Genomic DNA, 23,883 nt, shown 5'->3' with positions numbered 1-23,883 from the left:
CTGTCAGTGATATTTAGTTTTCCTTTTTGTTGTTTTAGAAATTAGAGTATGACTCTATAAAGTTCATTAAAGATCTCGTAAAGCACTTGTTTGCCTTTCAATGTGTAATCCGTTAGTCTCCCTTTTCACTTTTTGGTGGAGTGTTGGTGGTTATTTTCTACTTTCGTAAAAGATATGGCTGTCTTTCCCTCTTAGTATTGATAATTTTACAGGGCTTTTTTGTTTGTTTGGTTTTATAAATAGATTATTGGAATTTGTTAGGCTTAAAATTTTGTTGAACTGTTAAAGAATAGTGAACTCCTTAGTTTATTTCCAAGTAACAGGCACAGGAGACACAAACTGTTTTAAGATGTCGCTGTGGGTCCCCTGCATTTTAAGCCATTTCCCAAGAAATCTTTCAGCTTGTACCAACTCACCATTACATGCTTATTTGGTCTTCCTTGTGGTTAAGAGTGGGGTAGAGTTAAGAAGTCTCTTACTGGAATGTAGAGAGAGTCAAGCCAATAACCTTGAACCAAGCTGTTTTGAGATTGTCAGTATTTACATGTAAGAAACATTCCTTTTAATAATAAAAATTAATATTATAACATTATTTTCAATTTGGGCTTTTATATTTTAGGCCTTTAAGAGCTTGAATAATAAGAGGAAGAATTACTGAAAATAATGCTAAAAGCTGGTGGTTATAAGTGTTGATTAATGATAGTTCAAACTATAGAATGTTTGGAGAAGGAATGTACAACTTGCCAAAGCATGATTGAAATAGCGCTATTCAGGAATATGTAAATTAATTTGGGCTTAGTACTATACTTAAACTCGGTCTAAATCATTCTTGTTTAACTTTGAGTTTTAAAAGTAAAATATGTCAAAATGAATTCTTAATTGTTTAGGATGAGTTTCTAGTGTTGGTTTTCATGGCACTGAACAGAACCACCCACGCTATTAATCAGGTATGTTGGTCTGAGTCTCAGGAGCAAAGAAAAACTGTAGTAAGTTGAATAGGGAAAGTTTAATATAAAGGATTATTAAATATAATAAGGGATTGGAGTACAGAGGGATTGGCTAGTAAGAAAGAGAACTCTAAATGATATAAAAATTACAAATATAAGGAGTAGCTGCTTCTCCTGGGGCCAAGATGGAGTCCCCATGGAAGAGCCTTCTTCTCCACCCTGTTACCAGAGAGTGTGTGGCTGTGGCATAACCTTATAGTAGAGAAGTCATTGTAGTGTCATGCCAGTAGAACGTGCTAGAAATCCTTCTTCTGGAATTTGCTGGAAATTCATCTTACGGAGTGTTGAGGAAAGCTGGCTTCTCTAGCACCGGTTCCTTTAGCAAAGAGCTGCTGCAGTGCACAATGGCTACAGGCTCCTTACAGCATCTCTGCCACAGGCACTTCAGATAACCTTGAATCTGCTGGATCACAGGTCCCATGTGGTAGAGCAGCTTGTGTTGCAGCCTAAACTTACTGCAGAGCCTCCTTTTGTTCTTTCCCTCAATCAAAATTAGAAACCTCCCAGATGACTTTGTAGGTAGGTCGAGGTGTATCACACTCATATGTAATGTATGTCCTCTCCAAAATCTAAAAAAGGCCTGTCCAACCTTGTGCCTCTATTTCATGCTACTGTTAGGAGACTGCTCCCCCCACCTTGGGCTGAGATCTGGCATGATGTGGTTCTCTGAATGGTAGAGAAGTTGCTGTGGTGCCACATCAGTGGAACTTACTAGAAATCCACCCTCTGGAACTTTCCAGAATTCTGCCTTCTAAGGTGCTGAGGGAAAACTCTTCACAGGGCTGTTTTTTCTAGGCGGCACTCTGCTGCAGAATGGCTTCAGAGGGTACCAGGGGTAGCTGTTAGTCACCGGGTACTGCTGGCTGCTGCACATTGCAGCAGAATCCTGACACTGAAGAAGCTGCGCCCTGTAGAGCCGCTGGGCACTGGGGAAGTCAGGTTCTGGAGAAGCTGTGTGTTCTGCAGGAGCCTGCTGTGCATGCCCACAGGAACCAGGAAGCAAAACCCTTTCCTCCTGCAATATCTTTACAGTGCCCTCTACTGACAAGCTTTACATTGTGCCAGATCCATTTTCACTGTACTGGCAGACAAGTTGAATTTTGAGCTGAAAGGCAAGCAGTCGATAACTGGCACACAAGGGGAATAGCTTAGTTTTCCATTTCAGATTTTTACTGTTTCCAGTTGTGATTTGACCCTAGCAGTTGGCCCAAAGCCCTTAAGTGTTCTGAAAGACGGTGCTGCTTGCAAATGCATAGTTTGCATTTAAGAAAGGATGATCTAGCAGTGCTCTCAGTTGTCAAGCCCACAAGTGCCTTTCTGTATGCCATTTTATTCGTTTCTTTTAGAAGTCAGAGTACATGAATTCCAGGGAGAAGGGTCACCAAATATTATCTTGCTTCCCTTCGTGGTCTGTTTTGTTGTCATCTTCCTAATCTGATGGATGAACCCAGTAACTCATATCTGATTTATTACCCCCCCTTTTATCCCCTGCCTTTCAGAGACAGCCTTATATGGATTCATTTGTCTCCCAACAATATCTTAACATCTGTTTACAGAGTGAGGAAGTTTTTCTAAATTGGCATACCTGGAAAAATGGGGAGTTCTGTAGGAAACTCAGTCTCCTTAGATTTATATGTATTTTTAAATTAATTAATTAATTAATTTTTGGCTGCGTTGGGTCTTTGTTGCTGCGCGTGGGCTTTCTCTAGTTGCGTCGAGCGGGGGCTACTCTTCGTTCAGGTGCGCAGGCTTCTCATTGTGGTGGCTTCTCTTGTTGCGGAGCACGGCCTCTGGGTGCATGGGCTTTGGTAGTTGTGGCACGCGGGCTCAGTAGTTGTGGCTCATGGGCTCTAGAGCGCAGGCTCAGTAGCTGTGGCGCACAGACTTGCTCCGGGGCATGTGGGATCTTCCTGGGCCAGGGCTTGAACCCGTGCCCCCTGCGTTGGCAGGCAGATTCTTAACCACTGCGCCACCAGGGAAGTCCCTCCTTAGGTTTAATAGTTGACATGTTTGTAGATCATTATGGAAAGTAAAACCTTCAAAATAGAGGGAAAAGAATTATAGGCTTGGAGTCAAAACAGACTCCAGGTTCTGGGACTTGGTCTGTCACTTTCTGGTTATATGATGTTGGGTAAATTATTTGATATCTCTAGAACTTGGTTTCTTCTTCTGCTATATAGGAGAGAATTAGAATTGTACCACTCTTTAAGAGGATTGTTATGAAGACTATATAAAATTCTGCCTCAGAACAGGACATGCTAATGCTTTCAATAAGTGACATTTGTTATTTTCGTGCCTACTTGGTTCTCTTCAGGATATTGTGTGTGTGTGTGTGTGTGTGTGTGTGTGTGTGTGTGTGTCTAATTTGCTTACCTGTCTGGTATTAGTGTGAAATTTAGAAGCTCTCTCCAGGAGTTTGAGATGTCTTCCAGGTCTTTGCTTATCCCTTCCAGGATAAAAGTAGAGGCCAGGCTTGGTCATTTTCTGTTGGAAATAGTGTGGTTTATTCTTACACACAGAACTATTAGATTCAAATCAACTGCAGAAAAGATTAAAGAAACTTCTTTAACCACATGTCCTTTTTTTAAAAAAAATATTTATTTATTTATGTTTTGGCTGCGTTGGGTCCTCGTTGCTGCGTGCCAGCTTTCTCTGTTTGCGGCGAGCGGGGCTACTCTTCCTTGCGGTGCGCGTGCTCCTCATTGCTGTGGCTTCTCTTGTTGCAGAGCACGGGCTCTAGGCATGCGGGCTTTAGTAGTTGTGACACTCGGGCTCAGTGGTTGTGGCTTGTGGGCTTTAGAGCACAGGCCCAGTAGTTGTGGCGCGCGGGCTTAGTTGCTCCACGGCCTGTGGGATCTTCTCGGACCAGGGCTTGAACCCATGTCCCCTGCATTGGCAGGCGGATTCTTAACCACTGTGCCACCAGGCAAGTCCCATGAAAACATTATGAATTCTATATTTTATACTTAAAATTAGGCAAACTTTGCATTGTTTCATTTTATGTCTTTTAAAAAATACCGCAAGTTTGTTACTTGAATTATCTTAAATTACTTAAGCAAAACAAAAGTGTTTCATGCTTGTTGCTTGATTGTTGGTACACATTTGTTTTAACTCAGTTAATTTTCTCATAATGGAGCTAAATTACAAACTAAGGAGTCCAAACTGGCACTGATTATCAGGTTCAGTGCCTAGTCCTTTTCATTTTTCTCTCGGTATCCCTGTCTAAACTCTTAAGCTATGTTCACAGTAATCATTGAGAAGACATGCTCAGAATAATGCCAAAGAAGTGGAGTGGTACATGTTTTCCACCCACTGTTCTTGTTCATTTGGTTCCTCTCTTTTTCTGAGAGATCAACTTGGTCATGTTAAGTAGTGGACTGAGATGGTGATGGTGTGTGATCCACTGGTTAGATTCTTTATTATCTCTGGAAATGCTAAGCAAAGGACTTCTTCACTGAGGAGTAGTTATTGATCATGGCACTTATTTTAACATTATTATTTTCATTATTACAAAAGAATATGATTCAACAACTCATGGTCCCTACAATCATTTTACTTTATCCAACTTCCAGACTTCGTTTTCCTTTCAGAGGTCTTGTTTTACTAAGGAAAAATACTCACTATTGCCTCACAGTTGTTGATTGATGGATTGTTTCAGACTTTGCAAACTGCTTTATCTTTCTTATTAAGTTAAACAGTGATTTTATTTACTGCAAGCAAGTTTTTGTACTTTTTTTGATTTTTAAAATGTCTTTCATGAAGAAAATAAATTCTGAGTTTGGCAACTCTGACGGTCAGTGTTACTAACCAGGATAAGTAGAGGAGGCTTTGAAAATGTTTTTCACATTTCATTGTTGAAATAGATGAATGTTGACATTCCTTAAAAAAAAGAAAGCAAAGCAAAATTTATTGTTTTTTATACTTGCCTTCTCCCCCATGGAACATATTATGGCTGTCTAAAGCAGTCTTTGAAGTGACTGGTGTTTGGAAGCTGCATTCATGGCACATAAAGATTTGATGTAGCCTCCAGAAACTGCAGTACTGACTGCATTTAGTTGGTCCTGTTGCCAAATCTTCTGTTTTGTTTTCTTCAGTTGATAATATATGTACGTACTTAAAAATTTATACCTATTGAAAATTTCATCAGTATATAGTGTCATTAAGCAGTTTACAAATTAACATGCCTTTACAAGTGTCATTAGTATAAAAATAAGGCTTATAAAAATTTAAATCATTTATATCTGTGGTTTCATCTAATATATGCTAAATAATTGTGGTAAGCTCTTTTCTCTCATTGTTGAGATTTATCTTAATGTGGTCATATTTGATAGAGAATTTTAGCTCTTTTGTCTTTATTAACAAAAACAGTTGCAACCATATTTATAAAGTAGGACCCCACCAGATGTTTTCCGAATCTCATCTTTTATGCAGTCTTATAGCTTACCATGAAATATGCCTAAAGGCATGTTTGTTTGATTATGCTTCTCTTTGCATTGCATGTAACTAGAAAAAATTCCCAGTGATTTTCTTTCAAGATATTTGTGGTTAGTTTTTAAGTTTTGTTGTAAGAATGATAGTTAAGTGCAACTATTATTCAGACTTTCCGTACCCTAAAACACCAAGTTTCAGATTCTGTTTGGGAAATCTATAAGACTAGAACCTATATTTTGAAATCTTTAAGTGTGAAGGGTGAAAGGTTTAAAAATGAATTCTACATTAATTCAACACAGTTTTAAAAACCAAAGATGGGACTTCCCTGGTGGCACAGTGGTTAAGAATCCGCCTGCCAGTGCAGGGGCTCGGGTTTGATCCCTGGTCCGGGAAGATCCCACATGTCGTGAAGCAGCTAAGCCCGTATGCCACAACTAATGAGCCTGTGCTATAGAGCCTGTGGGCCACAACTACTGAGCCCGAGTGCCACAACTACTGAAGCCTGCACACCTAGAGCCCATGCTCTGCCACAAGAGAAGCCACCGCAGTGAGAAGCCCATGCACTGCAACGAAGAGTTGCACCCGCTCGCCGCAACTAGGGAAAGCCCATGTGCAGCAACGAAGACCCAATGCAGCCAAAAATTAATTAATTAATCAATAAGTTAATTAAAAAAAGAAAAAGAATTTTCTAAGAACCAATCTGTAAGAACTGAGTGCTTTCACAAGCATTTTTTTCATTGTCTTTGGTGTAAGCTCAGTTTTTTGTTGATGATGTTGTTTATTTTCATCTCAGTTCTGTCAGGGGGAAAAAGGTTTAGGATTTTATCTGTTTCACGTTTAAGGAGTTATTTCCTCTGGACACGTCCTGGGAGGCGCTTCTTGATTTCTCTAGCTACCACTCATCTGTTATAATAGGTAGTGCAAAACCTCTTCCAGAGTTTCCCTTGCAGGTTTACCTCTTTACTTCACTTACTTCCCATAGTTTTAGAAGAGAAACTCATTTCAGCTCCACCAGTCTGTTTTTTACCTAGCTGTGACATGATTTTTCAGATTTTTATGGTTTTGAAAATTGCAGCCTCAGTTCACCTACAGAAATTAGCATGTGCCAGTAAATCAGGGGATGGGAAATAGAACAGAGAATTAGGAAATGGAGTGGTTTGACTATTCAATTCAGAGTGCTTGTGATTTTTCCTGCAAAAATTTATACTCCAGTTGTCTTAGTTAGCTCAGGCTACCAAAACAAAATACCGTAGGCTGAGTGGCTTAAACAACAGACATTTCTCACATTTTTGGATGCTAGGAAGTCCAAGATCAGGTGCTGGCTGACTGATTTGGTTCCTGGTGAGAACTTCCTTCTTGGATTGTAGAAGGCTGCCTTGCCTCCTTACTATGTCCCCATATGGCGGGGGGTGGGGGGGGCGGGTGGTGGTGGGGGGGGAGAGAGAGAGAGAGAGAGAGAGACAAGCAAGCTCTCTGGTGTCTCTTACAAAGGCACTAATTCCATCATGAGGGCCCCACCCCCATGACCTCATCTAAATGTAATTGTCTCCTGAAGTCCCCATCTCCAAATACCATCACATTGTGGGGTTAGGGCTCCAGTTTATGAATTTTTTGCAGGGGGCGAGGGAGGCACCTCCATCCATAGCACCATTTATGTGATTCAGAGAGCTATGGGGGAAGTGGGCAGATAGGACTACTGGGAGAAAGGTCAGCAGAGGGGATAAGTACCATAGACATGTAGAATAGTGTCCTGAGCTTAATCAGACATATAGGTAAATGTTCTTATCCAGATTAATTGAGGGGGTGGATTCAATTTGCATGGATGTGGGAGAAGGGAGAGGATGAGCTTAATACAGGCTTATTTGTTTTTATCAGTGATCAAATGAGAAAGTTTACTTGAAGTATAAGAAAGCTAGCATCTTTGGGACTTCCCTGGCGGTCCAACGGTTAGGACTACACACTTTCACTGTTGAGGGCTGGGGTTCAATCCCTGGTCAGGGAACTAAGATCCCACAAACCTCACAGCATGCCTCTCCCCCCCTCCCCCCCAAAAAAGAAAGCTAGCATCTTTATAGAACTAAGAGTCTTGAATTTCAGTGACTCCATACTCAGTGAAAAGCAGACAACACACACATCATGTATAATAGCCTTGTGGTAGGTCATCTTAAATTCTGTCAAAGAAGAGTTGAGGAGTTAAGAGTTAAGTTAAGGAGAGTTAAGAGTTAAGGAGATTTAAAACAAGTAGAATTGATTAACTATGAACAAAGAAGATTATAGATTGATTGTTAAGAAAATAAAGTGTTCTAATTTACTTACCAAACTAACAAACTTTTTCCTTAATACATATATTAATTTACTGTCCTTTTTTCCTCAAATTTCCAGTGATGCTGATAATTAAGTAACAGGAAGAGCTTGATCTGATTGTAAAGTTTTCATTGGTTGATGAACCCTCATTTTTTTCCTCTCTGAAGAATGATAAACTCTCAGGCTACCTGAATTCTCTCACTCTTGTATGGTATCTTTACTGTCTGCCAAGTGTTTTGTTCCATAGGTACCTAAGTAGGTGATATGTAGAAGAAAGAATTTATGTTGCCAATATTTTGTTGTATTTCACTGGCAACATAAATCTCCTTTTCGGTTTCCTGTCAGTGATACTCCATTTTCAGGTACTACTCTATATTACTCAAGACTGTTTATTACTTCAAATTTTATTACTCCTCATCACCATTAAAATTGGCCATCTTCTTTTACAGTTTAGCTCCAAAATTTTGACCTGTTTAGTATAGTTGACAACATGACAGCCTAATTAGCTTAGCAGTACAGCTGTTAAAGTATTGTCAGGAAAAAAAAGAAACGGCACTATTTCAAATAGAGGGGCTCTAATACATGAATTTTGTTGAACTAGCTGATTGATTCTCAAAGGGACACTGAAGTAATCCAGAGATTAATAACTACAGGAAGCAGCTAACGTCCCTGGAGCTGAGGGAGTGAAAAAGGAGACATGGTGGTGTTGTGAGAACCTAGGAGCTTAGAGGAAGTGTCCTTTAGGGCAGCGGTCCCCAACCTTTTTGGCACTAGGGACCAGTTTCGTGGAAGACAGTTGTTCTATGGACCCGTGTGTGTGTGGGGGGGGGGGGGGTGAGGGGGATGGTTCAGGTGGTAATGCAAGCGATGGAGAGTGGCAGATGAAGCTTCCCTTGCTCGCAGCTCACCTCCTGCTGGGTGGCCCGGTTCCTAAGAAGCAGCGGACCGGTACCAGTCTGCGGCCCGGGTGTTGGGGACCCCTGTTTTAGGGGATTGTTGGTCAAACTTGTCAGAAGGGAGTTTTACTGCAGCTTGGCCGTCAGAAACTCAGTAGGTGAGAGAGCAAGGTGAAGCTAGTACTTTGAATATCAGGTGTGCACACCTGTCTGCTGCTGGATCTCTAAATGGCTTTCAGAGACTAGAGATCTGAATGGAGTTGGTGTCTGGAGCCATACTGACAGGAGGTGAAAGCACCCTTCTACTTACAGGGTGGATTAGAGCTGAAAGACAATAGGTAAGTAATGGGCACAAATAATGGTAAAAGGTTATATAGTTACCTTAATAATAAAGGATAAGCTAGGACCATAAATCCCATGAATTTAAAAGGAAAAGTAAATGTGGTAAAACAACATTGTTGGTAACTGTAATAATAATGACATTAAATTCCTCTATTAAATAGTCACTCAGTTTGTCAGAAACTGAAATCTAGATATATGCATTTAAACATGACAGAGATTAAAAACAAAAGCAGGGAAACATTAAAAGGAAAATGCTGGGCTTCCCTGGTGGCGCAGTGGTTGAGAGTCCGCCTGCCGGTGCAGGGGACGTGGGTTCGTGCCCCGGTCCGGGAGGATCCCGCGTGCGGCGGAGCGGCTGGGCCCGTGAGCCCTGGCCACTGAGCCTGTGCTCCGCAACGGGAGAGGCCACAACAGTGAGAAGCCCGCATACCGCAAAAAAAAAAAAAAAAAGGAAAATGCTAATAAAAAGAAAGCAGGTATAAGCAGCCTTTAGAAGTCAACATAGAATGCAAGGCAAAAAACTATATGGGAGAGAGAGAATTCCTACAATATAAAATTTTAATTTCTAGAAGATGTAACTTTACAAATTCTTATATACTTAATAATTGGTTCAGAATATGTATAAAGCAAATGTAAACGTTGAAATTGATAAATTCATTATCAGTGTGCGAGATTGACATCTCAGAAAAATGGACAGATTAGTTAGTAACCATATACTAGATCATGGGTTGGCAGGCTGTGACCCAAGGGCCAAATCTGACCCCTCTCATGTTTTTGGTAAGTTTTACTAGAATACATCCATACTAATTTATTTATGAAATTCTGCTTTTGTGCTACAATTGACAAGTTGAATAGTTGCTACAGAGTTTATGCCCTACAAAGTCTAAGATATTTTCTGTCTGGACCCTTACAGAATAAATTTGCCGCCCCCTGATGTAGATTAGCAAACTAGAAAGACCAGATAGTAAATATTTTGGGGCCAGATGATCTTTTGCTGCTGCTGCTTCTTTTTTAACCCTTTAAATATGTAAAACCCTTTCTTAGGTGCTAAGGGCCATTCTTTGCCAGCCCCTGATACAGATAAATGACAACAGATAGTAAACTTGTTTTTATATAAATATGTATTAGCACAAGAATGTATATATATTTCAAATATATGTATGAAAGAGAAATTTTGTACTGAATCAACCAAGATAAAAATAATTGAGGATATCAGTGATTTGAACATCATAATTATCAAACTTTAAAAAAAATAGAGAAGGTGTTTTACCAATTCAAATTAGAGAAACTATTACAAAGGCTGTGAATAATTCGCATGAAATAATAATTAATAAATCTGTTTTAATTTTTTCTCATTCAATTAAGACTATGCTTTTTTTTCAGCTACTCAAGGAGTATTTATAAAATTTAATCATGTTAGGCTACAGAGAAAAATGTTACATTCCAATCATATTTATATTTTTTTCTAAATATACTTCTACAGAATTTAGAGCTTAACAACAAAAGAAAGACAAAATCTAAATTATGTTTAAGTTGAAACTCTACAGAATATAATTGCTGTTTTTAAAAAAGCTTGTCAGATTTATAATTTATTTTAGTTGAACATAATTATTCATAATGTTTTTCACAATCTTAAACATAATGTTGGAGTAAAAATAATAACGAAATCAGTTTATTTGGAAATTTAAAAAAACATTGACAGAGATAAAATAGAAAACATTATCTTTAGAAATGAATGACAAACGGCACTTCGTATCAGAATTTGTGCGATGTGCATAAAGTGTTACTTAGAGGAAAATGTGTAGACTTAAAGGCATATATTAAAAGATAGGAAAAGTTGAAAATAACTGGTGATCTCAATGGAAGAGTATACCGATGAAAAATTAATCAATCTAAGAAAGAAACGGAAAATTTTATTTGAACCAAAATTCAGGATTACAACCCGGGAACAGCATCTCAGAAGGCTCTGAGAACTGTTCCACCTGTTAGAAGTCAAGGGACAGTTAATATGGTTTTTTTTTTTGCGGTACGCGGGCCTAATATGTTTTTTGAGACAAAGGGCTGGCTGTACATCAAATGCCCTATTACTGACAGTTAAAATAATCCAGAACCTCATCGTGGTGGGTCATGTGACCCCTTACAAGATCAAGAAGGAATGCTGTCTCTTAAGGTGTTGTCTTGTTGATGCTAAGAGAATGTTGCTCTTTATGGCTGATGGGAAAGGTTTGGTGATGCAGATACACAATGCACAGTGAGGGGAGAGAGGAGGCCAAAGGGCAGAGAAGATCTTTGGTTTAAATTTCTCGTCTTGCCATAAAAATACGACTTTTTATTTCACAGCTGTTATGTTGTAATTTAAGGATTGTAGGTTTTATTTTCAGATGTATATGTAGTGTACCTCGTTCTGATGTTGTTGACTGTAAGCAGTAGCTATAAATTGCCACACTGCTTTATCTGTTTTAATACCAGGGATCAAGAGCTTTTATATAGTAGTAACTAACTCTCCTTATAGTATTTCTAGTTTTGAATGGCCAACTTGTGTCTGCTGTCATTCAGAATATGCTCCTTTTGATAACAGCAAACTTGATGATGGTGTCAGGAAATTTGTGTGTGTGTGTGTGTGTGTGTGTGTGTGTGTGTGTGTCTGTGTCTGTAAAACATTTGCATGTCATTAGTGATTAGTGATGTTGAGTATCTTTTCATGTGCTTATTGGCAATTTGTATGTATTCTTTGGAGAAAATGTCTGAATCCTTTGCCCATTTTTTTTTTTAATTTATTTTATTTTTGGCTGCATTGGGTCTTCATTGCTGCGCACAGGCTTTCTCTAGTTGTGGCGAGCGGGGGCTTCTCTTGTTGTGGAGCACGGGCTCTAGGCGCGCAGGCTTCAATAGTTGTGGCACACGGGCTTAGTTGCTCCATGGCATGTGGGATCTTCCTGGACCAGGGCTCGAACCTGTGTCCCCTGCATTGGCAGGCGGATTCTTAACCACTGCACCACGAGGGAAGCCCCACTCATTTTTTAATTGGATTTTTTTTTTTTTTGCTGTTGAGTAGTAGGAATTTTTTATACATTCTGGATCTCAATTCCCTAACGGATAAATGATTTGCAAATATTTTCTCTCATCAGTTGCCTTTTCACTCTGTTGATAGTGTCCTTTGCACAAATGTTTTTAATTTTGATGAAGTCTAATTTATGTTTTTTCTCTTGTCCTTGTCTTTGATGACATATTCAAGAAACCGTTGCCAAATCAGCAGTTACTTCTTTACACTAAGTGCAGTGCAGACCGTTGCATTTCTTCTTAGCTTTTAAAATTTTACACACATGGAGATTTTCAGGAAATGGTAGCATGTGTAGAGAAAAATGTATTGAGTTATCAGGAGGACAGGCGTGTTTGGAAGGAACGATGGAAATACTTACTAGTAGGTGACGAACAGCTGCCAATAATAACCCCACTGGAGTGAGAAAAATCACTGGAAGTCCAGCTGCCATGTTCAAAAAGACACTGAAAAATTCCAAGGGCTGTTAAGGGTTCAAAGAATGTATCAAGGTTCACTTTGGGAGTTAGAGAAGTTGAATACAAAAGTGGTGACTCAGAAGCCAGCTGGCTTATTTACATAACCATTTGGCAACCTTTAAGAAGGGAGGGAAGTAGCAAAAGGACAGACAGCTGGCCAACAGGCAAAGAAATAAGTATCAAGGACCTGGAAGGCATTATTCTACTATCTTCTCCTTGATTTTGAGTGATTGTCTCTTAACTTCAGCAGCAATGAAATTAGGAAGTATAAAACCAAAGGAGGAAAAACACTGTTGAAGTGCATATTAGAAAAGGGGACTATAAAACTTTGTATAATTCATAGAGAAGATGAAAGCTATCAGAAAGCTGGATGCATACAAAAGGCATCCTTCACCAAATCTTTGTGTTCTGCTTAGTTTGAATTACTCCAAAAAACCTTAAGGAATATAGGTTTCTTGAAGAATGACCATCCCTAGAGGGTCTTTGAAAAAGACAGTCTCGCACTAGAAGCTATTGCTGTAACAAGCTCTAAAAGTAGATCTAATGCTGTAGGAATCAGATGGACAGATTCTCCTAAAAAATATCAACTCTTGAGTAGATAAGGGACAGTGAGTGTATGAGGATCTTGACTGTTGGAAACATTTAGAAATAATTTTAACTAAAAGCTGTCCTTCCTAATATAACTTGAATTATAACAGTGTGAACTAGTATTTATTGTGTACTCCTATTATCAGATTATGTATTTGAGGATAATATCTTGATGGTAGATTACCTTATAGGTTAGAGTTTTCAGAGCATTTCTCAGTTACTCACTGTACCTATTTTATCATTACAGTAACCCTGTAGATAGATATGATTATCTGCATTTTGTAGATTGGGAATGTTGAGTGTGAAAAGTGAAATGATTTGCTTCATATACTACAGGTAGCAGTGTTGCAGGAAGGGGGACCCCTTCCAGGGCCCCAGCGTGGGCTCTTGTCTAACGTTCGGAAATGAATTGTCCGAGGAGGCACATGTGCTGACAAAGCAAGAGACTTTATTGGAAAGGGGCGCCTGGGCGGAGAGCAGCAGGGTAAGGGAACGCAGGAGGACTGCTCTGCCACGTGGCTCACAGTCTCAGGTTTTATGGTAATGGGGTTAGTTTCCATGTTGTCTCTGGCCAGTTATCTTGCTTGGCCCATAGTGCGACTCAGGGTCCTTCCTGGTGCTGTGCGCATCTCTCAGCCAAGATAGATTCCAGTGAGAAGGATTCTGGGAGGTTGGTTGTCTGCTCCCTCTTTTGCCCCCTCCTGAATTCTCCCAGTTAGTTTTCAGCTGCAGCACCATGTTCTTTATCAGGACCTCCTTTATGAGACAGCTCAGGCAGGTGGGCCTGGCCAAGGCAGGTGGTTTCCATCAGCAGTTCCCTAACAGCACAATTTGTAAAGGATTGAGTCTAGATCTCCAGGTCCCAACTCTTGACATTCTTCCTAGCTTTCTCATAATTCATCATAGTACTTTATTTCAGGTTCGTTTTAGACAAAATAGGCTTTAATAATTTTGGGAATACAGCCACCACTTATAACATTGTTTTTATGAAATAGTATGATGTGACTTTTTAAAAACATTCAACATGAAACATCTTTGGGGGAACATAAATTTGCAAAATTGGGCTTTATAAAAATTCAGCCACACAGTATTTAAACTTCTGGTTCTTAAATGTTGAGACACATGTCTAAATCTGAAATTAAAGAATTAGTGGGAGAGGGACTTCCCTGGTGGCGCAGTGGTTAAGAATCCACCTGCTGCTGCAGGGGACACAGGTTCAAGCCCTGGTCCGGGAAGATCCCACGTGCCATGGAGCAACTAAGCCTGTGAGCCACAACTACTGAGCCTGCATTCTAAAGCCCGTGAGCCACAACTACTGAGCCTGCATTCCAGAGCCCGTGAGCCACAACTACTAAAGCCCACGCACCTAGAGCCTGTGCTCCGCAGCAAAGAGAAGCCACCACAATGAGAAGCGCTGCAACGAAGAGTAGCCCCCACTCGCCACAACTAGAGGAAGCCAGCATGCAGCAATGAAGACCCAATGCAGCCAAAAAAAAAAAAAAAAAACCAAAAAGGGGAGGAGAAGGTGGTCATAACGGGAGCAGCAGAACCTAGAGTGAAGATTATGCCCAGTGTGACAAATGAGGGGAATGGGAACTCTAGCTGAGGATGTTTTAGATGAGAAGTACAAGAAGAAACTGTCAGGAAACCAGAGAGTAAATAAACGTGAGGCTAATGGGGGGAGGAAAGTTGGAGAAATGATAGTGGTAGTTAGCAGTAGAAGGTACAGGAGATGTGATGAGTAGCAGATATTGACTTTGGAAGCAGAGAACCAGCAGTGCACAGAGTATAGAATACCTTTGGTACCTGGGAATTCAGTGAACCAGGCACTGAATTCTCCTTTAGGCAGGTCAGTACTTTTAGCCCAGTAGCCTTGGGAGAACTGGTACTAGGGTTGGGGAGAGAACTGGCTTTTATTATGCTGTGTAGGGAAGAGCTGAACTTTGAATAGTATAGTTACTATTGTGGGAACACAAGTAGCATGTTAGATCTAGGTATATTGTGAAAGCCATCCTATTATATGAGCCCTTCGTTGTCTTGTGAAAGGCAAAAAACCATAGCGTTTAAATGTCGAACTAAGTGTAAAGAATAGAAGTGGTGGTAAACTTAGTACAGTATTTTTCTGTACTAAGATAACGTCACTGCTTAGAAATGGAAAAGAGATCAGTGGCTCTCAATCCTCACTGCCACTAGAATCTTCTGATGCCTGAGTCCCATTCTCCAGAGGTTCTCTAATTGCTTGGGATGAGGCCTAGGTAATTCTGATGTTGAGAACAGAGCTGTGGAACAGGGAACCCACTGCCTAAGTGAGACTTCCTAGGTCTTCTTTGCTGGAAGTGCTTTTCAGTGAAAGGAGCAGAAAGCATCCCCATTTTTTAGACCACATACAAACATAATGATTTTCTTAACTTAGGGAAAGTGGCTCTGGTGATTGAGAAGCCATTTCTATCTAGTATCTACAGGGAACTGTTAACTTTTTACGGATAATATACTTTACATTACAGTCTGTACTCAAATAGTTTTTACTGTATTGATAATATATACCAGTTAATTTTGAGGATTGAATCAAATTCTCTCCTGACAGGTGTGGTATAATTGACCATTCTAATATAAGCAGAGTATGAGCAGGTGCTTTTGGCTTCAATAGATCAAATCTTTCTGGATTTAAAGCTGCAGTACAGTGTTTTTCAAATTTTTTAAGACAGTAAGAATTTATTCTCCCATGTACAGTGCCTGAATGTAAGAAACTTCCTAAATCTTTGGGATGGAAATGGCTCTAAATGAAATTTTCTAAAAGTGTAACTTTGTGGCTGTTTGCAGTGCTTTATTTGGGTAAACAGAAGTTTTTGTCTGGCTGGTGCTCTTAACTGTTTTGTATACTTCAGTAGAGGTTTATTTTACTGGTACAAGCGTAACTAAACAAGAGCCAAATACTCTATTGTTACATCCTTCGAGAGCTTGTTCTAAGGAAGGCTTATATTGAGGAGGGGTCTGTGAATCTTTTCTCAATGGTACTGTTATCATGAATTAAATAATTAAGATTCAATTCCGAAGCCAGAAAAAGTCTTTTGTGGATATTGTGGCAGGGATTTAGATTTTTAAAAACCAGTTCAGTACTCTATTGATATAGAATTTATTGCCTTTTCTGGCAGGTGATCTCATTTTCTGGTCTGAATTTTATCATAATGTAATCCACAAATAAACTTTTGTTTTTAAGAAAAAGTTTATTTGGTTGCGCTGGGTATTGCAGCAGGTGGGCTCTTTAGTTGTGGCTCGCAGGCTCCTTAGCTGTGACATGTGAACTCTTAGTTGCGGCATGCATGTGACTCTAGTTCCCTGACCAGGGATCGAACCCAGGCCTCCTGCATTGGGAGCGTGGAGTCTGAACCATTGCGCCACCAGGGAAGTCCCCACAAATAAGCTTTTTTATAGAGTCATGGTGGTGGTTAGGTACAAAGAAATACTGTCCCTGGTATTTAAAGAAATGTAATGTGAGATGTTAAGGTTCATTTTTGTATTAAATATTTCATTTTACAGAGTATGATGTGAAATCAGTTTACTTGTCAAAATTGTCTCATTTTAAAATTCTGTTTATTATGGTAAATATTTCTAGAGTTGGATTGAAGAAAGAGTGGCCTGACAAGTACGGCTATTGAGATGGGTGATGAGTGACATTAAAGTGCACTCCAGCTCTTATAGGGTAGTGCTCATTAAATATCTGTTTTTGAGGTAACAAAGAGTAAGAGTAATTGGATGGTCCTAATGCAAAATAAAACACATATTATGACTTAATGAATGGTTGAGTTGCCTAAAACATTCTTTTAAAAAAGTCCAAAGCCATAATTATGTAAGAGCAGTATTTGTGTTAGATAACATTTAAAATACAGCCCTTTTAATTTTCTAGCAGCCATGTTTCTGGGGCTGAAAAGAGATTCCTTTCAGAAATGAATAATGTCTCTTTGGGAGTACATCTTGAAGAGGCCTTGAGAACAGCCCAGCAATTGAACTGTGATAAAGTACCAAAAAATATTTTCTATTCATCTACCTTAAAACAGAGATTGATCATATAGTCTTCACTTTTTTTTTTTGAGGAAGAGTTCCACTCCCACATCCAAAATATAAGCCGTGGAAAAGAATTCTTAGTTTGCTAGAGTACAAAGGCTGCATTATCGAAAGTGAAGTTTCTTTTTAAAAAGAGAGACCTGGCTGTGAATCCCAGTTCTACCAGTTATTAATTATGAGATCTTGGTAAGTTAAACCTCCTTCCAAGTGGAATTTTGCCATCTAAGTGGAAATAACAATACCTACATCACAGGATGGTATGAGGATTAAATCAAAAAACAGATGCAAAGGCCCTGGCACATGCTGGATGCTTAATAAATGTCCATTGCTTTTCCTATGCTACAGTAGCTTTGCAATATCTACCTTTTTTTAAAAAAAATTTATTTGTTTTTGTCTGTGTTGGATCTTCGTTGCTGCACGCAGGCTTCCTCTAGTTGCGGTGAGTGGGGGCTACTGTTTGTTGCGGTGCGCGGCCTTCTCATTGTGGTGGCTTCTCTTGTTGCGGAGCACAGGCTCTAGGCATGCGGGCTTTAGTAGTTGTGGCACGCGGCCTCAGTAGTTGTGGTGTGCAGGCTCAGTAGTTGTGGCGCACGGGCTTAGTTGCTCTGCGGCATGTGGGATCTTCCCGGACCAGGGCTTGAACCTGCGTCCCCTGCCTTGCCAGGCGGATTCTTAACCACTGTGCCACCAGGGAAGTCCTAACATTTTTTTTTTTTTAAGTTGGGAATTAATTTTAGGTAATGAATTCTTATCTACCCTGGCATTGTATTTCAGTATCATACGTTTCTGGGACTTCTTCTAAAATCTTTCATACCAGTTTACAGCTGTATTCATCATTACTGAAATCCCGGCCTTGTTACATAGGTATTTTAATATTATCACTTAATGTTGTTAAGTGATAATATTAGTTTGACTAATATTAGTTTCACTGTCACTGTATTTATTACCCCAGTAAAATTGTTTAAAAAAAAATACCTCACATCTCAAGGCAAAGCTGATCCATAGAGTGGTTTAGAAATCCCAGGTTAATCACTCAGAAAGCCATGGTCATAACCTTGATGCTGTCTAGAAGCACAGACAGGTTCATCTGTGAACTTTTCCAAAAGTCATTCAGCGGTGTGAACTCTCAAGCAAACATTATAGTACACAAAAAGGAAAAATTCTGTTCAGTAGGCACCTCTGTTATTTGCTTCTTTGAGCAGCAGTCCTCATTGTGTTATGATGTATTTGGAAGAAAGTCCAAGTGCTAAAACAGGTTATTAGTTTTTGGTTTAGGTATACCATCTTTTATTTTGCCTCTTACTAATACTTCTCTACAACCTTCTAACTCTTCTTTTGACCATTTGTTCATTGCTCTGTAGAATACTCAGCAAAAGAAATTAAAGGTGACATCTGATCGATGGGTGTTACTTTTTGATGGTAACTCTTTTAATATCAATAGATTTCAAGATGAAAGTGTTTGAAAATCATACCAGATATGATGACCTGGAATTTCTGCAAAGGTTATTATTTTTGTGGTGTCTTACTGTAATCAGTATCATAAGACATTTATTTCAACAGCTGAAATGTTTTTTCTGACTAAATCAAATAAAACAAGAATTGTTCTGCTTCAAGACAAGACTGGGAGAAGGGGGTGGAGGAGAGATGGTGTACTATCTATTAGTATTTGGGTAGATTAGTTGTATTTTGTTTTAGCCAAAGCTCGATTCAGATTTATCCCAAATCATCTATTAGAGCCATGCTTTGATTTAGACTTACAATGTGCATTTTAAAAGTTTATCAGATGAGCCATGACATCAGGAATGAACAGTTCTGCCAACGATTAACTAGTAATAAGACAAACCTAATGAGAATTTGTCTGGGGAGACATTATTGTTTTTCATCTTTCATGTCTATCATCTTGCTGGAATTTTATGAAAATGAAAAATTATAGGAAATTGAATGATCTGCAGAAAAATGCCTGTGCTATATTCCCAGTGTTATGGCTGACAGAAAAAAAATTGGAGCTAATAAATAAGATCTAGTAGTCCATATAGATTTGTTGTGGTAAATAGCATTTATGTAGTTTGATTTCTTCTCAAACCTATTTGTAAAGCAATTTTATTGAATATACTTTTTCCTACTTACCAGTTTTACTGTTACGATGATCTGTTTGAATTAATAGCTAGATTTTCTAGAAGGCCATTCTTCCCATACATATTTGGGTGCCAGATATTTGTAGAGTGCATACCGTGTGCTAGGCACAAATGGGCTTATTTGGAAAAGACCCCCTCACAAAGTTTAAGCAAGATAGTCTCCTTATAAACTGCCAACTCTGTATTTAAGCCATTTATTTCTCTGAGAAGATTAAATAGTCCAGTTTAGTGACTATGTATTCTAAGCTCCAGAAGAAGCTTATTAGTCCTAGAATCAGGAAACTTGCCTTCTGCTATTTATTTGCTTATCTGCATATATTTTTATTCCATAGTAGTTAGAGTGCTTGTAGAATCTCTGCTAACATCCTGTTACTGGACCTTCTGGAACGGTCTAGTTATCAGGTTTCTTCCTTAGCACCCTTTCCATGTGCTCACCCACCATCCCTCTGTCTTCTTACTCTCTAGAAATCCTTTCAAGTAGATGTTATTAGTTTTAAAATTTTCTTTAAGGCAGGCTCAGCATTGCTCTGGCCCTTCATTACTCTGTCTAGGTCCTTGACCTATGACCCATGTGTAGCATATGTGTATACTGCTTTCCTTATTGCTATCATCGCTAATTTTCCAGAGCAAATTTCCACACTCTTTGAGGATTTTAGCATTTGGCGCACAATTTACTTTTCCATTTTACTTTCTGCCATTTACCATGAGGATATCTAACATTCATTTGTTGTCCCATTAGACTGTTGCTGTGGGCTCCTGGATTCATCCTCTGTTTTTCCCTTTTTTCACTTTCCCAGAACAATCGTATATGAACACATATTCAGCAACCCATATGTACATAGTCTAGACCTGCACTGTTCACTGTAATAGCCACTAGAGTCACCTGTGGCTTTTGAGCACTTGAAACAATTAGTACAAATTGAGATGTGCTATAAAATGTAAAACACAATTGTCTCTTGGTATCTGCATGGGATTGTTTCACAGGACCACCCTCCACAGATAATAGCAAAATCTGCTGATGCTTACTTCTGCTATATAAAATGGTATAGTATTTGCCTATAATCTATGCACATCCTTACGTATAAGGCATACTTTGGAGATACTGCAGGTTCAGTTCTGGATCACTGGAATAAAATGAATATCACAATAAAGCAGGTTGCATAAATTTTTTGATTTCTCAGTGCACGTAAAGGTTATGTTTAGGGACTTCCCTGGTGGCGCAGTGGTTAAGAATCCTCCTGCCATTGCAGGGGACACAGGGTCGAGTCCTGATCTGGGAAGATCCCACATGCCACGGAGCAACTAAGCCCGTGCTCCACATCTACTGAGCCTGTGCTGTAGAGCCCGTGAGCCACAACTACTGAGCCCACGTGCCACAACTACTGAAGCCCGGGCGCCTAGAACCCATGCTCTGCAACAAGAGAAGCCACCGCAATGAGAAGCCCACGCGCCACAACGAAGAGTAGCCCCCGCTCGCGCAACTAGAAAAAAGCCCGTGTGCAGCAATGAAGACCTAACGCAGCCAAAAATAAATAAATAAAATAAAAAACGTTATGTTTACACTATACAGTAGTCTTATTAAATATGCAAAAACATTATATCTAAAAAAGTGTACATACCTTAATTCAAAAATACTTTATTACTAAAAAATGTTAACCATTGTCTGACAATGAAGGATTGCCACCGTCAATTTTAATAATATAATAGCCAGTTATTTTACCAGCAAAGGCAGACTTATTCAGGAATAGCCAGAGGAATCCCGATTTGGAAAATGCAGGTCATGGTGTACCGTAGGCAAATCCAAAAAACAAGGATAGGGAACTTGCTTTTGTACGGGAAAAAGGAGAGTTGGGAAGGGCTGTGAGAACCACAGAGTCCATTGGAAGAATCTAGGAGTCCAAAGTATAGAGGCTTCTCATTGGCTGGGCTGTCGTGGAGTGGAGAGATGTTTTCTTCTTTCTGCGGGATAGTAAAGTAGAGGCAGAGTCCTATTGGAGATGGAGGCCTGTGGTTCTTCTATGTGGAGCAATTGATGATGCATGGCAGGGCGTGAGAGCTCCTCCCTACAGGTCTGTTCTGACTCCAGTTTTGGCTGAGGTTTCTTTAATTTCACGTTTCCCCTTTTGATCAAGATCTTTCCTCAAAAACATCACTAATCAAGAGTCAGAATTTCCACATGTAGTTGTTTGTTTTTCAGTGCCAGGAAGGCCCTTCCCTGGTTGTAATGTCCCCTGTTGAAGGGGAAGTATTATACACAAATCAGAACCCTCATCAGGTTGCCTTTGAGTAACAGGAAAAGGTACTAGGGAGAACTCTCAGGCATTTCTTGTTAAAAGTTCATATTTAGTCAAGGTTGTAAGCAGTAGAATTTATCTTGAAGGCTGAGCTAGCATTATTTTACTAGGCATGCCACTTTTACAAAGGTTCAACAAGTAATAGGTACCAAACTTAAAAAACAGTATATAAAGCAGAATTAAAGACAACATTCTAAAACCAGTTTGCAGGAGGGTTCTAAACCAGGAGCCTAGACCTGAAGGTATCCAGCTGAATAAATGACAGTTGGTTGTCAGGTGAAATTTGCTGTAACCAATGTGCTTGCTCTTTAATTTTATGTAAACTGGGTCTCTACTTCCCCAGAGGTATTTATCCATGTACAACAAAAGGTGTTTGCTGTTGCACAGAGGCCTCCTTGCTCAGCAAGTAGGTAATCAAGGGCTCTGAAGTTATCCAAAACCACCTTGGCCAGTGAGTTTAGTGATTGTTCCTGAGTTGAAACTGAATTGGCTGTGGGGTCAGCTAAATCACCTAGTGTCAGGAAGAAATTCCTGATACTTGTTCATTGGCACTCAGTCTGATCTGTGGGAAGAAAGCTCTCCCTATGAGGGCAAAGCCAGAATCACATACACTTCCTGTAAGTTCTTGCTTAGTGCAGTTATAGATGATTAATGGGATGGACCAATGAGAGGCTTCTGTTTGGTATGTAGGGAGAATAGGACAGTGAATATAACACAGGCACACTGTCCTTGTATTCTCCAGCTATCAAGGCAATGAGTTGCCCACGCCTAAAAGCCATTCCCTAAACTTGGTTCAGCCACTCTGGAGAACAGTATGGAGGTTCCTTCAGAAACTACAAATAGAACTACCATATGACCCAGCAATCCCACTACTGGGCATATACCCTGAGAAAACCAAAATTCAAAAAGAGTCATGTACCAAAATGTTCATTGCAGCTCTATTTACAATAGCCTGGAGATGGAAACACCGTAAGTGCCCATCATTGGATGAATGGATAAAGAAGATGTGGCACATATATACAATGGAATATTACTCAGCCATAAAAAGAAATGAAATTGAGCTATTTGTAATGAGGTGGATAGACCTAGAGTCTGTCATACAGAGTGAAGTAAGTCAGAAAGAAAAAGACAAATACCGTATGCTAACACATATATATGGAATTTAAGAAAAAAAATGTCATGAAGAACCTAGGGGTAAAGCAGGAATAAAGACGCAGACCTCCTAGAGAACGGACTTGAGGTTATGGGGAGGGGGAAGGGTGAGCTGTGACAGGGCGAGAGAGAGTCATGGGCATATACACACTAACAAACGTAGTAAGGTAGATAGCTAGTGGGAAGCAGCCGCATGGCACAGGGATATTGGCTCGGTGCTTTGTGACAGCCTGGAGGGGTGGGATAGGGAGGGTGGGAGGGAGGGAGACGCAAGAGGGAAGACATATGGGAACATATGTATATGTATAACTGATTCACTTTGTTATAAAGCAGAAACTAACACACCATTGTAAAGCAATTATACCCCAATAAAGATGTTTAAAAAAAAAACAAAAAAACAAAAAAAAATTTTTATTGAAGTATAGTTGATTTACAGTGTTGTGTTTCTGATGTACATCAAAGTGATTCAGTTACTTTTATATATATATACACACATATATATATGAATGTATATATATTTTTTCATAATCTTTTCCATTATGGTTTATTATAGGGTATTGAATGTAGTTCCCTGTACTATACAGTAGAACCTTGTTGTTTATCTATTTTATATATGGTAGTTTGTATCTACTAATTCCAAACTCCTGATTTATCCCTTGTCCACCCCCTTTCTCCTTTGGTAACCTTAAGTTTGTTTTCTGTGTCTGTGAGTCTGTTTCCGTTTTGTAAATAAGTTCATTTGTGTCATATTTTAGATTCCACATATAAGTGATATCATATGGTATTTGTCTTTCTCTTTCTGATTTACTTCATTTAATATGATAATCTCTGGGTCCATCCATGTTGCTGCAAATGGCATTATTACATTCTTTTTTATGGCTGAGCAGTATTCCATTGGTATATATACCACATCTTCTTTATCCATTTATCTATTGATGGACATTTAGGTTGCTTCCATGTCTTGTCTATCGTAAATAGTGCTGCTATGAACATTGGGGTGCATGTATCTTTCCGAATTATAGTTTTCTCCATATATATGTCCAGGAGTGGGATTGCTGGATCATATGGCAACTCTATTTTTGGTTTTTTGAGGACCCTCCGTACTTTTTCCGTAGTGGCTGCACCAGTTTACCTTCCCAGCAACAGTGTAGGAGAG

General features: G+C 39.4%; 1 protein-coding gene across 18 annotated transcripts in view; it reads left to right on the top strand.

Moving 5' to 3' along the window:
• EIF4G3 (eukaryotic translation initiation factor 4 gamma 3) overlaps positions 1–23,883 on the top strand; it is a 365,407-nt gene that overhangs the window by 128,482 nt on the left and 213,042 nt on the right. The window lies entirely within an intron of this gene.

This window comes from Pseudorca crassidens, chromosome 2 (assembly GCF_039906515.1).
Source record: "Pseudorca crassidens isolate mPseCra1 chromosome 2, mPseCra1.hap1, whole genome shotgun sequence".
In the NCBI taxonomy this organism is placed as follows: domain Eukaryota; kingdom Metazoa; phylum Chordata; class Mammalia; order Artiodactyla; family Delphinidae; genus Pseudorca; species Pseudorca crassidens.
The sequence above is the reverse complement of the archived record's forward strand: the minus strand, read 5'-3'. Positions and strand labels throughout refer to the sequence as shown.